The 12468-nt window shown below is 40.5% G+C and overlaps 16 non-coding genes across 16 annotated transcripts; all 16 read left to right on the top strand.

Annotated features, from left to right (window-relative positions):
• Positions 1 to 3347: 3347 nt before the first annotated feature.
• Positions 3348 to 3419, top strand: trnaa-cgc (transfer RNA alanine (anticodon CGC)). Its single transcript has one exon. It is a non-coding gene; the product is annotated as a tRNA-Ala (tRNA).
• A 615-nt stretch (positions 3420 to 4034) lies between these two features.
• trnaa-cgc (transfer RNA alanine (anticodon CGC)) lies at positions 4035 to 4106 on the top strand. Its single transcript has one exon. It is a non-coding gene; the product is annotated as a tRNA-Ala (tRNA).
• Positions 4107 to 4280: 174 nt separating this feature from the next.
• trnaa-cgc (transfer RNA alanine (anticodon CGC)) lies at positions 4281 to 4352 on the top strand. The gene has a single exon. It is a non-coding gene; the product is annotated as a tRNA-Ala (tRNA).
• Positions 4353 to 4666: 314 nt separating this feature from the next.
• Positions 4667 to 4738, top strand: trnav-uac (transfer RNA valine (anticodon UAC)). Its single transcript has one exon. It is a non-coding gene; the product is annotated as a tRNA-Val (tRNA).
• A 1029-nt stretch (positions 4739 to 5767) lies between these two features.
• On the top strand, positions 5768 to 5839 carry trnaa-cgc (transfer RNA alanine (anticodon CGC)). Its single transcript has one exon. It is a non-coding gene; the product is annotated as a tRNA-Ala (tRNA).
• An 833-nt stretch (positions 5840 to 6672) lies between these two features.
• trnaa-cgc (transfer RNA alanine (anticodon CGC)) lies at positions 6673 to 6744 on the top strand. Its single transcript has one exon. It is a non-coding gene; the product is annotated as a tRNA-Ala (tRNA).
• Positions 6745 to 7309: 565 nt separating this feature from the next.
• On the top strand, positions 7310 to 7381 carry trnaa-cgc (transfer RNA alanine (anticodon CGC)). The gene has a single exon. It is a non-coding gene; the product is annotated as a tRNA-Ala (tRNA).
• A 564-nt stretch (positions 7382 to 7945) lies between these two features.
• trnaa-cgc (transfer RNA alanine (anticodon CGC)) lies at positions 7946 to 8017 on the top strand. Its single transcript has one exon. It is a non-coding gene; the product is annotated as a tRNA-Ala (tRNA).
• Positions 8018 to 8192: 175 nt separating this feature from the next.
• Positions 8193 to 8264, top strand: trnaa-cgc (transfer RNA alanine (anticodon CGC)). The gene has a single exon. It is a non-coding gene; the product is annotated as a tRNA-Ala (tRNA).
• A 757-nt stretch (positions 8265 to 9021) lies between these two features.
• Positions 9022 to 9093, top strand: trnaa-cgc (transfer RNA alanine (anticodon CGC)). The gene has a single exon. It is a non-coding gene; the product is annotated as a tRNA-Ala (tRNA).
• A 174-nt stretch (positions 9094 to 9267) lies between these two features.
• Positions 9268 to 9339, top strand: trnaa-cgc (transfer RNA alanine (anticodon CGC)). The gene has a single exon. It is a non-coding gene; the product is annotated as a tRNA-Ala (tRNA).
• Positions 9340 to 9905: 566 nt separating this feature from the next.
• trnaa-cgc (transfer RNA alanine (anticodon CGC)) lies at positions 9906 to 9977 on the top strand. The gene has a single exon. It is a non-coding gene; the product is annotated as a tRNA-Ala (tRNA).
• Positions 9978 to 10564: 587 nt separating this feature from the next.
• Positions 10565 to 10636, top strand: trnaa-cgc (transfer RNA alanine (anticodon CGC)). The gene has a single exon. It is a non-coding gene; the product is annotated as a tRNA-Ala (tRNA).
• Positions 10637 to 11392: 756 nt separating this feature from the next.
• trnaa-cgc (transfer RNA alanine (anticodon CGC)) lies at positions 11393 to 11464 on the top strand. Its single transcript has one exon. It is a non-coding gene; the product is annotated as a tRNA-Ala (tRNA).
• A 174-nt stretch (positions 11465 to 11638) lies between these two features.
• On the top strand, positions 11639 to 11710 carry trnaa-cgc (transfer RNA alanine (anticodon CGC)). The gene has a single exon. It is a non-coding gene; the product is annotated as a tRNA-Ala (tRNA).
• A 564-nt stretch (positions 11711 to 12274) lies between these two features.
• On the top strand, positions 12275 to 12346 carry trnaa-cgc (transfer RNA alanine (anticodon CGC)). The gene has a single exon. It is a non-coding gene; the product is annotated as a tRNA-Ala (tRNA).
• Positions 12347 to 12468: the final 122 nt, after the last annotated feature.

The following is a 12468-nucleotide window of genomic DNA, read 5'->3' as shown; positions in this document are numbered from 1 at the left end:
TTATATTTGAAAAATAGCAACTAGCTTCAGTACAAGGCATATGTAACTCAGCACAACCTTCACAAGAGCAAGTAGCTCAGTAGTAGAGCATTTGCTTTACATGTATGAGGTCCGGGGTTCAATCCCCGGCATCTCCAAACAAAGTTATCCTTCAACTCAAAGCTTTGTCTGTGGTACATCTCTCTCTGCCTAATTTATATTTGAAAAATAGCAACTAGCTTGAGTACAAGGGAGCTCAGTGGTAGAGCAAATGCTTTGCATATATGAGGTCCTGGGTTCAAACCCCAGCCTCAACAATGAAAGGTATGGATTTGTCAAGTTATTTTTTATTTTTTTGCAACAAAGGTCCTGGGTTCAATCTCCAGCATTTCAAAGCAATGTGGAACTTTCCACTAGCCTGCAGGAAACTTTCTTGAGCCCATCAGGGGATGTTGCTCAGTGGTAGAGCGCACGCTTTGCATATGTTATGAATGTTTCAAAAGAATATTGTAAAGGATCGGGTAGTAAAGTAAATGAAGATAAGACAGTATATATGAGATTTGGTAGAGCTATGGTTTTAAGGGATTGTTTTAATTTGAAAGAAGTTGACAAAATTAGGATTTTAGGGATTTTAATGGGGAAGAAGGAGAAGAAAGTAAGAAATGAAATCAGGGAGGAACTAGTAACAGAGATAAAGACAAGGTTACATTATCGGAAACTGAGGACACTAAATTTGAAGGGGGAGGTTTTAATATTGAATGTTTTAATGGTGTCTAAGCTGTGGTATGTTTTATATGTATGTGAGATGCCATTATGGACAGAAAAGAGGTTGAAGAAATGTTTCCTTGACTTTTTATGGGAGGGGAAACCAGCAAGAATAGCATAGAACACAATTTTAGGGGCGGTAGAGAAGGGGGGCTTTGGGTTAATGGATGTGGAACAGAGAAAAAAAACGTTTTGAGAGTAAAAATAGTTAGGAAATATTTAAAAGAAGAGAACAAAAATGAGTGGGAAAAAATCTATGAAATATTTTTTTAAATAAATGTGGTGATTTTAATATGAGGGATGGAATTTTATGGATGAAAACAAAAATTTGGATGACAGAAGGATTACCTGAGTTTTATAGGGGAATTTTAAGTGCTTGGGGGATTTTTTTAAAGAAATTTGAGTATGATCAAAATCAACCTCTGTTCTTAAATGGCAATATTTTAAAACAGGGGAGGGGAATATTTTTTAAGAAATGGATGGAAGTGGGGAAAACAAGAGTGAGAGATGTTTTGTATGAGTTTAAAGAGGGGTTTTTACCAACACAGTTTATTGTGGATGATAAAACCTGACACTCAAACACCAGAACCACACACTAAATCTGCAAAACCATACACTATTTTTTGGCCTTTTACTCAGTTTTCAATTTCATTAAACACTTTTTGCAAAACACAACACACAATTTTCTAGGCAACACACAAAAATCTGACAGGAAGTTTCTTGATTTTCTTTTATAAACACAACCAATCAAAATGCCACACTAATTCATCAGTGCCTCACACTAACTCCTCACATGTGCAAACACTTGTTGCTTTACTTAACAACAACCAATCATAACTTTAGTAGTGGCCTATAAATAGGCCAAAGGTCAAGTAATAGCTTTTGGACAATGGACAACGCAGAACAACGCAGACAGAGTAAGAGAAGTTGTGGAGACACTGATGCTGCCTCCATCCAAGGTTGGATACGCCATACAAGAAGGTTCTTTCCACGGTGTCTGGCAAGAGGGAATATAGCATGTGACGTGGATGAAGTATTGTGGCCGGACCCAGCCCGGAGGAGAGATGGAGCCTAGATACACCCAACCATCTCCACATGCAAGCACACACATTATGTTTGGTTTTACACTACATGCTACAACACTACATATTTTTGATGTGTTCTTTTCAAACTGTGTACACTAATACTACATTTACAACCACAAAGAGCAAAACAAATAAAAACATAAATAAAAAGTTTGGTTTCAATTTTGTTTTTGTTTTTACTTTATATATTCAACAGCTCTCTCCCAATTACATTCATTCATGTACATGTGAGCTTTTAAAACAAGAGCTTTAGGTTTTGAATAACAGTGTGTATATGACATAATCAAAAATATAACATTATGGTAAAGGTGTTTACAACGTAAGACAAATGTTTGCTTTTGAAATATGTTTGTGATATTTTGACTGTGTTGTTTCATTTTGAAAGAGATGTGATGCATTTTGCATCTTGTGTGTGGAATTCTTGAATTTGTGTGTTAAGTTTTGAAAAAAAGAGGAAACCTTTGGAAAATGTGTGTAAGCAGTTGAAAAAAACTGTAAAAGAATAGAGGGTATGGAAGAGCAGAAAGAGAGAAATATGTATGTGAAACTGGGGGAGAAATTGTATGATTTTAAAGAATGTACTATAAAAATGTTTTATTGTGTTTTTAGAGATGGTGTTTTTAAAGAGCCAATTGTAAACAAGTACTGGATGGAGAAATTTAAAGATTTAAAAGAAGAGTGTATATGGAGAAACATGAGGGGGAGATGTGTAGAAACAAAATTGGAATGTTTGGAGTATTTTATAAGACATAAAGTGGTGTTTACTAAGTCTATATTAGTTAAAATTGGTTTAGAACAAAGTGCTATGTGTAAAGTGTGTCAGGAAAAGGAAGAGGGGATTTTACATATGTTTTTATATTGTGAATAACGGGGAGAATTTTTAAGGAAATGTAAATGTGTGATTAAAGATTTGACTGTGGAGTGGGATGAAAATGTAACGGAATGGAACAAAGTGGTGATGTTTGGTTGGGAAAAGGAGTGTTGAAACAAAAAGTTTATAAATCTGTGGTTAATATTAATGAAAAGTGCAATATGGGAGAGAAGAATTGTGGCTAAAAAGGAAAAAATTGTGTTGGATGTTTGGACTGTGCTTAGAAGGAAAACAGAAGTGGATATGGAGAGACTGTGTATTTTAAAAGTGAAAATAAGTTGGATGCTTTTTATAATGTTTTTACTTCACATGTTTGTTGTGTTTTAAAAGATTTAATGTGGAAGCTGCCGGGGAGTGAAGGAGATGTGTGAACTATGTTTTGTAAATGTATGATATTTGATGTATGACATTTTTAAATTTGATGTAAATGTGATTGTATAAGGAAAACTTACATTTTTATTGTATTATTAATTGTATTTATTGATTGAAGGTTTTTTTTTTTTTTTGCAACAAAAGTCCTGGGTTCAATCCCCAGCATTTAAAAGCAATGTGTAACCTGGGTTGCTTTGAAATGCTGACAATCCCCAGCATTTCAAAGCAATGTGGAGCTTTCCAGTAGCCTGCAGGAAACTTGCTTCTGTTCGTCAGGGGATGTAGTTCAGTGGTAGAGCGCATGCTTCGCATGTATGAGGTCCTGGGTTCAATCCCCAGCGTCTCCAAGGAGAGTTGTCGAGTTATCTTTTTTTGCAACAAAGGTCCTGAGTTCAATCCCCAGCATTTCAAAGCAATGTGCAACCTGGGTTTATTTGAAATGCTGACAATCCCCAGCATTTCAAAGCAATGTGGAACTTTCCACTAGCCTGCAGGAAACTTTATTTAGTTCATCAGGGGGTGTAGCTCAGTGGTAGAGTAGCTCAGTGGTAGAGAATATTCTTTGCATATATATGGTCCTGGGTTCAAACCCCAGCGTCAACAATGAAAGTTGTGGATTTCTCAAGCATTTTTTTTTTGCAATTAAAGGACCTGGGTTCAATCTCCTGCATTTTAAAACATTGTGGAACTTTCCACTAGGCTGCAGGAAACTTTATTTAGCTCATCAGGGGATGTTGCTCAGTGGTAGAGCACATGCTTTGCCTGTATGAGGTCCTGGGTTCAATCCCCAGCATCTCCAAAGGAAGGTTGTGGAATTGTCAAGTTATCTTTTTTTGCAACAAAGTTCCTGGGTTCAATCTCCAGCATTTCAAAGCAATGTGCAACCTGGGTTGCTTATAAATGCTGACAATCCCAATGTGAAGCTTTCCACTAGCCTGCAGGAAACTTGCTTCTGTTCATCAGGGGATGTAGCTCAGTGGTAGAGCGCATGCTTCGCATGTATGAGGTCCTGGGTTCAATCTCCAGCATTTCCAAGGAAAGTTGTGGAATTTTCAAGTTATTTTTTTGCAACAAAGGTCCTGGTTTCAATCCTCAGCATTTCAAAGTATTGTGCAACCTGGGTTGCTTTGAAATGCTGACAATCCCCAGCATTTCAACGCAATGTGGAACTTTCCAGTAGCCTGCAGGAAACTTGCTTCTGTTCACCAGGGGGTGTAGCTCAGTGGTAGAGCGCATGCTTCGCATGTATGAGGTCCTGGGTTCAATCCCCAGCATCTCCAATGAAAGTTATTCATCATCTCAAAGCTTTTTCTGTTGTGCATTTCTCTCTGCCTAATTTATGTTTGAAAAATAGCAACTAGCTTTAGTACAAGGCACATGGAACTCAAAGCAACTTTCACAAGGTTAAGCTCAGTTGTAGAGAATATTATTTGCATATATGAGGTCCTGGGTTCAAACCCCAGCGTCAACAATGAAAGTTGTTGAATTGTCAAGTTATCCTTCTTTGCAACAAAGGACCTGGGTTCAATCTCCAGCATTTCAAAACAATGTGGAACTTTCCACTAGGCTGCAGGAAACTTTGTTTAGTTCATCAGGGGATGTAGCTCATTGGTAGAGCACGTGCTTTACATGTATGAGGTCCTGGGTTCAATCCACAGCATCTCCAAAGGAAAGTTGTGGAATTGTCAAGTGATCTTTTTTGCAACAAAGGTCCTGGGTTCAATCCCCATTATTTCAAAGCAATGTGCAACCTGGGTTGCTTTGAAATGCTGACAATCCCCAGCATTTCAAAGCAATGTGGAACTTTCCACTAGAGTGCAGGACACTTGTTTCTGTTTATCAGGGGATGTAGCTCAGTGGTAGAGCGCATGCTTAGCATGTATGAGGTCCTGCCAGATGTGGGCCAGTTCTGCTTCATGCGTTTTGTTCATGGCTGACATGCGCCGTTGCTATGGCTTGATTGCGGCCTAAATCTGGCAAACGGGAGCGGACCGCCCAAGTGCCATCATTCCACGTGGGTAGTGGGCCAGATGAAAGTGTAAAGTGTGGGCCGGATCTGGGCCAGAGCAATTTTGCTATCTGGGTGGGTTCAATCGCCAGCATCACCAATGAAAGTTGTTGAATTGTTGAGTTATTTTTTTGCAACAAAGGTCCTGGGTTCAATCCTCAGCATTTCAAAGTAATGTGCAATCTGAGTTGCTTTTAAATGCTGACAATCCCCAGCATTTCAAAGCGAAGTGGAACTTTCCACTAGCTTGCAGGAAACTTGCTTCTGTTCATCAGGGGATGTAGCTCAGTGTTAGACCGCATGCTTTGCATGTGTAAGGTCCTGGGTTCAATCCCCAGCATCTCCAATGAAAGTTCTTCATCAACTCAAAGCTTTATCTATTGTGCATTTCTCTCTGCCTAATTTATGTTTGAAAAATAGTAACTCAACCCAACTTTCACAAGGGTCAGTAGTTCAGTGGTAGAGAATATGCTTTGCTTATATGATGTCCTGGGTTCAAACCCCAGCATCAACAAAGAAAGTTGTGCATTTGTTAAGTATTTTTTTGCAACAAAGGTCCTGGTTTCAATCCTCAGCATTTCAAAGTATTGTGCAACCTGGGTTGCTTTGAAATGCTGACAATCCCCAGCATTTCAAAGCAATGTGAAGCTTTCCACTAGGCTGCAAGAAACTTGCTTATGTTCATCAGGGGATGTAGCTCAGTGGTAGAGCGCATGCTTCGCATGTATGAGGTCCTGGGTTCAATCCCCAGCATCTCCAAGGAAAGTTCTGGAGTTGTCAATTCATCTTTTTTGCAACAAAGGTCCTGGGTTAAAACCCCAGCGTCAACAATGAAAGTTGTGGATTTGTCAAGCTATTTTTTTGCAATTAAAGGACCTGGGTTCAATCTCCTGCCTTTTAAAGTAATGTGCAATCTGAGTTGCTTTGAAATGCTGACAATCCCCAGCATTTCAAAGCAATGTGGAACTTTCCACTAGACTGCAGGAAACTTGCTTTTGTTCATCAGGGGATGTAGCTCAGTGTTAGACCGCATGCTTTGCATGATGAGGTCCTGGTTTCAATCCCCAGCATCTCCAATGGAAGTTATTCATCAACTCAAAGCTTTATCTATTGTGCATTTCTCTCTGCCTAATTTATGTTTGAAAAATAGTAACTCAACCCAACTTTCACAAGGGTCAGAAGTTCAGTGGTAGAGAATATGCTTTGCAACAAAGGTCCTGGGTTCAATCCCCAGCATTTCAAAATATTGTGCAACCTGGGTTGCTTTGAAATGCTGACAATCCCCAGCATTTCAAAGCAACGTGGAACTTTCCAGTAGCCTGCAGGAAACTTGCTTCTGTTCGTTAGGGGATGTAGCTCAGTGGTAGAGCGCATGCTTCACATGTATGAGGTCCTGGGTTCAATCCTCAGCATCTCCAAGGAAAGTTGTGCAATTTTCAAGTGATTTTTTTGCAACAAAGGTCCTGGTTTCAATCCTCAGCATTTCAAAGTATTGTGCAACCTGGGTTGCTTTGAAATGCTGACAATCCCCAGCATTTCAAAGCAATGTGGAACTTTCAAGTAGCCTGCAGGAAACTTGCATCTGTTCATCAGGGGATGTAGCTCAGTGGTAGAGCGCATGCTTCGCATGTATGAGGTCCTGGGTTCAATCCCCAGCATCTCCAATGAAAGTTATTCATCATCTCAAAGCTTTTTCTGTTGTGCATTTCTCTCTGCCTAATTTATGTTTGAAAAATAGCAACTAGCTTTAGTACAAGGCACATGGAACTCAATGCAACTTTCACAAGGTTAAGAAGCTCAGTTGTAGAGAATATTATTTGCATATATGAGGTCCTGGGTTCAAACTCCAGAGTCAACAATGAAAGTTGTCGAATTGTCAAGTTATCCTTCTTTGAAACAAAGGTCCTGGGTTCAATCCCCAGCATTTCAAAGCAATGTGGAACTTTCCACTAGCCTGCAGGAAACTTACTTCTGTTCATCAGGGGATGTAGCTCAGTGGTAGAGCACATCCTTTGCATGTATGGGGTCCTAGGTTCAATCCCCAGCATCTCCAAGGAAAGTTGTAGAATTGTCAATTTATTTTTTTTTGCAACAAAGGTCCTGGGTTCAATCCCCAGCATTTCAAAGCAATGTGCAACCTGGGTTGCTTTGAAATGCTGACAATCCCCAGCATTTCAAAGCAATGTGGAACTTTCCAGTAGCCTGCAGGAAACTTACATCTGTTCATCAGGGGATGTAGCTCAGTGGTAGAGCGCATGCTTCGCATGTATGAGGTCCTGGGTTCAATCCCCAGCATCTCCAATGAAAGTTATTCATCATCTCAAAGCTTTTTCTGTTGTGCATTTCTCTCTGCCTAATTTATGTTTGAAAAATAGCAACTAGCTTTAGTACAAGGCACATGGAACTCAATGCAACTTTCACAAGGTTAAGAAGCTCAGTTGTAGAGAATATTATTTGCATATATGAGGTCCTGGGTTCAAACCCCAGAGTCAACAATGAAAGTTGTCGAATTGTCAAGTTATCCTTCTTTGAAACAAAGGTCCTGGGTTCAATCCCCAGCATTTCAAAGCAATGTGGAACTTTCCACTAGCCTGCAAGAAACTTTCTTCTGTTCATCAGGGGATGTAGCTCAGTGGTAGAGCACATCCTTTGCATGTATGGGGTCCTAGGTTCAATCCCCAGCATCTCCAAGGAAAGTTGTAGAATTGTCAATTTATTTTTTTTGCAACAAAGGTCCTGGGTTCAATCCCCAGCATTTCAAAGCAATGTGCAACCTGGGTTGTTTAGAAATGCTGACTATCCCCAGCATTTCAAAGCAATGTGAAGCTTTCCACTAGGCTGCAAGAAACTTGCTTCTGTTCATCAGGGGATGTAGCTCAGTGGTAGAGCGCATTATTCGCATGTATGAGGTCCTGGGTTCAATCCCCAGCACCTCCAAGGAAAGTTCAGGAGTTGTCAATTCATCTTTTTTGCAACAAAGGTCCTGGGTTCAATCCTCAGCATTTCAAAGTAATGTGCAATCTGAGTTGCTTTTAAATGCTGACAATCCCCAGTATTTCAAAGCAAAGTGGAACTTTCCACTAGCTTGCAGGAAACTTTCATCTGTTCATCAGGGGATGTAGCTCAGTGGTAGAGCGCATGCTTCGCATGTATGAGGTCCTGGGTTCAATCCCCAGCATCTCCAATGAAAGTTATTCATCATCTCAAAGCTTTTTCTGTTGTGCATTTCTCTTTGCCTAATTAATGTTTGAAAAATAGCAAATAGCTTTAGTACAAGGCACATGGTACTCAATGCAACTTTCACAAGGTTAAGAAGCTCAGTTGTAGAGAATATTATTTGCATATATGAGGTCCTGGGTTCAAACCCCAGCATCAACATTGAAAGTTGTCGAATTGTCAAGTTATCCTTTTTTGCAACAAAGGTCCTGGGTTCATTCCCCAGCATTTCAAAGCAATGTGGAACTTTCCACAAGCCTTCAGGAAACTTACTTCTGTTCATCAAGGGATGTAGCTCAATGGTAGAGCACATGCTTTGCATGTATGAGGTCTTGGGTTCAAACCCCAGCGTCAACAATGAAAGTTGTGGATCTGTCAAGCTATTTTTTTTGCAATTAAAGGACCTGGGTTCAATCTCCTGCATTTTAAAACAATGTGGAACTTTCCACTAGGCTGCAGGAAACTTTGTTTAGTTTATCAGGGGTTGTTGCTCAGTGGTAGAGCACATGCTTTGCCTGTATGAGACCCTGGGTTCAATCCCCAGCATCTCCAAAGGAAAGTTGTGGAATTGTCAAGTTATCTTTTTTTGCAACAAAGTTCCTAAGTTCAATCCCCAGCATTTCAAAGCAATGTGCAACCTGGGTTGCTTAGAAATGCTGACAATCCCAATGTGAAGCAATATGAAGCTTTCCACTAGCCTGCAGGAAACTTGCATCTGTTCATCAGGGGATGTAGCTCAGTGGTAGAGCGCATGCTTCGCATGTATGAGGTCCTGGGTTCAATCCCCAGCATCTCCAAGGAAAGTTGTGGAATTTTCAAGTTATTTTTTTGCAACAAAGGTCCTGGTTTCAATCCTCAGCATTTCAAAGTATTGTGCAACCTAGGTTGCTTTGAAATGCTGACAATCCCCAGCATTTCAAAGCAATGTGGAACTTTCCAGTAGCCTGCAGGAAACTTACATTTGTTCATCAGGGGATGTAGCTCAGTGGTAGAGTGCATGCTTCGCATGTATGAGGTCCTGGGTTCAATCCCCAGCATCTCCAATGAAAGTTATTCATCATCTCAAAGCTTTTTCTGTTGTGCATTTCTCTCTGCCTAATTTATGTTTGAAAAATAGCAACTAGCTTTAGTACAAGGCACATGGAACTCAATGCAACTTTCACAAGGTTAAGAAGCTCAGTTGTAGAGAATATTATTTGCATATATGAGGTCCTGGGTTCAAACTCCAGAGTCAACAATGAAAGTTGTCGAATTGTCAAGTTATCCTTCTTTGAAACAAAGGTCCTGGGTTCAATCCCCAGCATTTCAAAGCAATGTGGAACTTTCCACTAGCCTGCAGGAAACTTACTTCTGTTCATCAGGGGATGTAGCTCAGTGGTAGAGCACATCCTTTGCATGTATGGGGTCCTAGGTTCAATCCCCAGCATCTCCAAGGAAAGTTGTAGAATTGTCAATTTATTTATTTTTTGCAACAAAGGTCCTGGGTTCAATCCCCAGCATTTCAAAGCAATGTGCAACCTGGGTTGTTTAGAAATGCTGACTATCCCCAGCATTTCAAAGCAATGTGAAGCTTTCCACTAGGCTGCAAGAAACTTGCTTATGTTCATCAGGGGATGTAGCTCAGTGGTAGAGCGCATGCTTCGCATGTATGAGGTCCTGGGTTCAATCCCCAGCATCTCCAAGGAAAGTTCTGGAGTTGTCAATTCATCTTTTTTGCAACAAAGGTCCTGGGTTAAAACCCCAGCGTCAACAATGAAAGTTGTGGATTTGTCAAGCTATTTTTTTGCAATTAAAGGACCTGGGTTCAATCTCCTGCCTTTTAAAGTATTGTGCAATCTGAGTTGCTTTGAAATGTTGACAATCCCCAGCATTTCAAAGCAATGTGGAACTTTCCACTAGACTGCAGGAAACTTGCTTTTGTTCATCAGGGGATGTAGCTCAGTGTTAGACCGCATGCTTTGCATGAAGAGGTCCTGGTTTCAATCCCCAGCATCTCCAATGGAAGTTATTCATCAACTCAAAGCTTTATCTATTGTGCATTTCTCTCTGCCTAATTTATGTTTGAAAAATAGTAACTCAACCCAACTTTCACAAGGGTCAGAAGTTCAGTGGTAGAGAATATGCTTTGCAACAAAGGTCCTGGGTTCAATCCCCAGCATTTCAAAATATTGTGCAACCTGGGTTGCTTTGAAATGCTGACAATCCCCAGCATTTCAAAGCAACGTGGAACTTTCCAGTAGCCTGCAGGAAACTTGCTTCTGTTCGTTAGGGGATGTAGCTCAGTGGTAGAGCGCATGCTTCGCATGTATGAGGTCCTGGGTTCAATCCTCAGCATCTCCAATGAAAGTTATTCATCATCTCAAAGCTTTTTCTGTTGTGCATTTCTCTCTGCCTAATTAATGTTTGAAAAATAGCAAATAGCTTTAGTACAAGGCACATGGTACTCAATGCAACTTTCACAAGGTCAAGAAGCTCAGTTGTAGAGAATATTATTTGCATATATGAGGTCCTGGGTTCAAACCCCAGCGTCAACATTGAAAGTTGTCGAATTGTCAAGTTATCCTTTTTTGCAACAAAGGTCCTGGGTTCATTCCCCAGCATTTCAAAGCAATGTGGAACTTTCCACTAGCCTGCAGGAAACTTACTTCTGTTCATCAGGGGATGTAGCTCAAAGGTAGAGCACATGCTTTGCATATATGAGGTCTTGGGTTCAAACCCCAGCGTCAACAATGAAAGTTGTGGATTTGTCAAGCTATTTTTTTGCAATTAAAGGACCTGGGTTCAATCTCCTGCATTTTAAAACAATGTGGAACTTTCCACTAGGCTGCAGGAAACTTTGTTTAGTTTATCAGGGGTTGTTGCTCAGTGGTAGAGCACATGCTTTGCCTGTATGAGACCCTGGGTTCAATCCCCAGCACCTCCAAAGGAAAGTTGTGGAATTGTCAAGTTATCTTTTTTTGCAACAAAGTTCCTAAGTTCAATCCCCAGCATTTCAAAGCAATGTGCAACCTGGGTTGCTTAGAAATGCTGACAATCCCAATGTGAAGCAATATGAAGCTTTCCACTAGCCTGCAGGAAACTTGCGTCTGTTCATCAGGGGATGTAGCTCAGTGGTAGAGCGCATGCTTCGCATGTATGAGGTCCTGGGTTCAATCCCCAGCATCTCCAAGGAAAGTTGTGGAATTTTCAAGTTATTTTTTTGCAACAAAGGTCCTGGTTTCAATCCTCAGCATTTCAAAGTATTGTGCAACCTGGGTTGCTTTGAAATGCTGACAATCCCCAGCATTTCAAAGCAATGTGGAACTTTCCAGTAGCCTGCAGGAAACTTACATCTGTTCATCAGGGGATGTAGCTCAGTGGTAGAGCGCATGCTTCGCATGTATGAGGTCCTGGGTTAAATCCCCAGCATCTCCAATGAAAGTTATTCATCATCTCAAAGCTTTTTCTGTTGTGCATTTCTCTCTGCCTAATTTATGTTTGAAAAATAGCAACTAGCTTTAGTACAAGGCACATGGAACTCAATGCAACTTTCACAAGGTTAAGAAGCTCAGTTGTAGAGAATATTATTTGCATATATGAGGTCCTGGGTTCAAACTCCAGAGTCAACAATGAAAGTTGTCGAATTGTCAAGTTATCCTTCTTTGAAACAAAGGTCCTGGGTTCAATCCCCAGCATTTCAAAGCAATGTGGAACTTTCCACTAGCCTGCAGGAAACTTACTTCTGTTCATCAGGGGATGTAGCTCAGTGGTAGAGCACATCCTTTGCATGTATGGGGTCCTAGGTTCAATCCCCAGCATCTCCAAGGAAAGTTGTAGAATTGTCAATTTTTTTTTTTTGCAACAAAGGTCCTGGGTTCAATCCCCAGCATTTCAAAGCAATGTGCAACCTGGGTTGTTTAGAAATGCTGACTATCCCCAGCATTTCAAAGCAATATGAAGCTTTCCACTAGCCTGCAGGAAACTTGCTTCTGTTCATCAGGGGATGTAGCTCAGTGGTAGAGCGCATGCTTCGCATGTATGAGGTCCTGGGTTCAATCTCCAGCATTTCCAAGGAAAGTTGTGGAATTTTCAAGTTATTTTTTTGCAACAAAGGTCCTGGTTTCAATCCTCAGCATTTCAAAGTATTGTGCAACCTGGGTTGCTTTGAAATGCTGACAATCCCCAGCATTTCA

The sequence above is a fragment of the Pseudorasbora parva genome, chromosome 20 (assembly GCF_024679245.1).
Source record: "Pseudorasbora parva isolate DD20220531a chromosome 20, ASM2467924v1, whole genome shotgun sequence".
In the NCBI taxonomy this organism is placed as follows: Eukaryota; Metazoa; Chordata; class Actinopteri; order Cypriniformes; family Gobionidae; genus Pseudorasbora; species Pseudorasbora parva.
This window is presented reverse-complemented; position numbering and strand designations above follow the sequence as displayed.